At 33.2% G+C, this 3,711-nt stretch overlaps 1 long non-coding RNA gene across 1 annotated transcript; it reads left to right on the forward strand.

The window, feature by feature from the left end:
* The first annotated feature begins 2,454 nt into the window (after window positions 1-2,454).
* Window positions 2,455-3,298, forward strand: LOC124896086. The gene is made up of 2 exons (XR_007052516.1): window positions 2,455-2,758; window positions 3,079-3,298. It is a non-coding gene; the product is annotated as an uncharacterized LOC124896086 (long non-coding RNA).
* The last annotated feature ends 413 nt before the right edge of the window (window positions 3,299-3,711 follow it).

Consider the following 3,711-nt stretch of genomic DNA (forward strand, 5'->3'; position numbering starts at 1 on the left):
GGTTCGGGTTGTGGGCCTGTTATGAAACGGGTACTTAGAATTTGAGCTTATTCTAGTACGGGCTCGTTTGGTGTGAGATATAAGGGATACATAATTTCGGGATAAAATGAGGGATTATTTTATCTTATGTTTGGTTGGAGATTTTAGTTAATATCGGAATTATTTATACCACCATTTACACCATTGTGATGGAATAAGTTATTGGGATAACTAATTCTGAGATTAATTACTCGGGATAACTCTTTCCCAATCAAACGGTGTACAGGTATTATCAATTCACAATTGTTGTGATTATAAAGATAATAAGGGAGTTCAATACACTAAACTTCTCGCTAGGTGCAGGTTTCGATTATGTCTCGCATATATCTCACTTACGCGGCGCAAATTCACCACTTTAACCTTCATATTGATTTTTATTTGTACAGTCTAATTCCCTTACTGGCTTTACACTAATACATAAATGCGTGATATTTTAAAATTTAGATTTTCTTCAAATTCGTCAGAGACACTTGTCTTTGATATACTACTTTTCACTAGTCTCAGGGCATTTTGCAACTGCACCGCTCAAGGACAACATCGAATGAGTCCCAAAAAAAGCCTTTTAAAACGTTGTTCATACCAACAGCGTAAAAGGGGAGTTTGGAGCCAAAATCAACCTTAGGAGCCAAAATGGACACTACTTTAAGTTTGGATACAAAACAAACAGTTTGCCCATTTTGGAGCAAACTATAACTAAAACCGTTTGTCAGCCGTTTGGAGTGAAAATTTGCTCTTATGGTTTGCCCAAAAATGGGAAAGCTACATTTCATAAACTTATGTGAATTGCTGAAGAGATTCGCTCAGAGGTTTGATAGATTTTTGAAAATATTTTAATTTTTTTTTGTAACGAGAATTGCTGAAGAGATTCCTGAAAATGTGAAAGATTTGTCATTTCAATAAAACTTTTTCACTTATAAATATGTGTTGTTGTTAACCATTTTATCTCATTCATCACAAGGAACATTCACTATTCACTGAAAACTTTTTTATAAGGCTAAAAACATTCATTATTCACCGACCGAATGAGATAAAATGGTTAACAACAACACATATTTATAAGTGAAAAGTTTTATTGAAATGACAAATCTTTCACATTTTTAGGAATCTCTTCAGCAATTCACGTTATAAAAAAAATGGAATATTTTCATAAATCTATCAAATCTCTGAGCGAATCTCTTCAACAATTCACATAAAAACTTCTAATAATTTCTTTTTTACTGTTCTTCATTCAATTTCCTTTTCAAAACGTGATTCTCCTGCTCAGTTTCATTAAGCATATCTTTCAAATGATTTTGTTTTTCTTCGGATTCTTTTAGCAATGTCCTAAGAAAATCTCTATCTTGTATGACTTCGTTGAGATTAAATAGCGTGTCAAACTTCATAGTGTTCTGTGAAGTCACGGTATCAGCATCGAATGTGGGTCTCTTCAATTGTGATATGATGGTGTTTCGTTCTATCCACCGAAAATAATCACATCTACCATTTTCCTAAAACAACAAATTATGGAACAAGGTTAACATACACATATTTTTAAGGAAAAATTACATAACTCAATACCTTAGCTTTTCTATATTACTTTAAATACTATCCTACTAAACATATTACAAAAATCCCTTCTAATAGTAAACACACGCGCTTAAGCTGATACATTACAACCTACAACTCAACACAATACCCAACTATTGTTTTGTAGCCTAAAATCACGGCATTAGTGGCGAAAATTATGCCAAAATCCGATCTTGAAGCAGCAACCGTTATCCTCCATTACAATTACTCCATTAACTTAATTATTCAAAATTAATTGGAGGTTAGTTTTTTTTAGTTGATGATTTTGTTTATTATTTTAGAAATTTAAGAAATTCTTTTTCAATTTTATGTTCTTTAAACATTATAACAACATTAATGGAGTCAAGACCCTCTTTTAGTTGGGGGCTTACTCAATATCAGTCAACGTCTAATGAAATTGATATATCTGAGTTTGTTTCTGGTAACTTAAGACGTTGGTTTTCATGAAAATAGATCTAAGTATCGGAACGATCCTACAATCATTAGTTCTAAGTATCGGAATGATCCTACAATCATGAAGAAGTTACGAGATGTTGCTAGTGCTAAAGAGAAGAAGCTTGTTGTTGCTATTTTCAAAGGAAAAAAGAAAGAAAGTTGCGAAAAGAGATCCATTGCCAAAGGTATGTTATTTATGTATCTGTGTGGCACCTCGAGAAAATTTTAAATTAAGTATAACTTTGGTCTGTACAGAAATTAATGTACAAAGGAAAACAAATGGAGTAGAATATTTATGTATAAATATTATTTGTACATTATTGTTGCTAAGGTAGAGACTTGTAAGTATTGTTATATTATATATGTGATAAGTGTGCAATTGTGGGGGCACCCTTTTTTTTTTAATAACTTCCTTAATTAATAGTAATCAAAAGGGTCAAATATTTCCTTTGTTCACTAGGAAACTAATTCCAGGAAACCAGAAAGTGAGGTACTTCCTTTGTTTTCATTCTTTTCCTTACCAACTTAGAAAATCAATTATAACCGTAAGAGAAAACTTGAGGCGACAGCTGGACTACTAGTACTTGACTTCTTCTCCTTCTCTCGACATACACGAATTCATTAGAAGAGGAAGGGAGGACATGATTCTTGCAATAATTTGGAAATAATCTTTGAGGGATGACTTCAATAACCTAAAGTTGGAGTTGAATTTTAAAAGGTGAATTCTTTACCCCTTTCTTGAATTTGACTATAAATAAGTATCTTGGAGATGCTTAATTTGTATCTTTGCACTACTACTTGAATTGGGTTCATGAAAGAAAAAAGGGAAAAATGGAGAATTTTGTTTAAAGAGGAGCTTTTGGGAATTTCTATCAATTGGGTAGTTTTACCCTTGAATTGTATAAGTTGACAGAGTTAGAATTTGCTCCGAATTCTTGATAAAAAATTCAATTAATTTCGGACATAAGTGAAAATTATCGAAATAAGTTACTAAATGCTCCTGCAGATTACTTATGGACATATATGTGCTTCTTGTAGCTAGTGAATTGTGTATTGGATAGCAGGAAATAGGGTTGGAAGGTTAAAGACTTCAATATCGCGGGTTGAATTACTTGAGGCTCGAATTACTATCGTAGCTAATAAATCATTAAGGTATGTAAAGGTTTCGCTAAGGCACCGCCCTACGTCATGTACCTCCTCCTATCAATGTTAGTATGATTCTCATGAAATACTAGAGTAGAATCTTTATATTGTCTTACATTTCATTCATTCGTTCTACCGTCAAGCTTATATAAGTATCTATCTTTTCCTCTTTGTGTTAAGTTCCATGATACTTTCATATTATCATAAGTTTCTCTACTTGAAGCTCTTAGGCCACAGTTTAGATATATAACACGTTAGAAGTAAGACTAAATGGTAATAGCATAGTTGCACCTGTATATGTTAGCCAAGCAATTATTTTAGCAATTCATATGTTGCAGGCCTTCAAGGCACTATTTGATAAACATTTAATGACGGGAGGGTACATAGGTTTGGCTTGGCATATCGCTCGATGTGATTCTGTGCACAGGATCGAGACCAAACCACTATAGTGAGCCCAACCATTGGGCGTACCCGCCTTTGTGGCATCATTTGTATTTGAAGTCAGTGGGAACGTCATGTGTGAGTTTT

This window comes from Capsicum annuum, chromosome 2 (genome assembly GCF_002878395.1).
Source record: "Capsicum annuum cultivar UCD-10X-F1 chromosome 2, UCD10Xv1.1, whole genome shotgun sequence".
NCBI classification, from domain to species: Eukaryota; Viridiplantae; Streptophyta; class Magnoliopsida; order Solanales; family Solanaceae; genus Capsicum; species Capsicum annuum.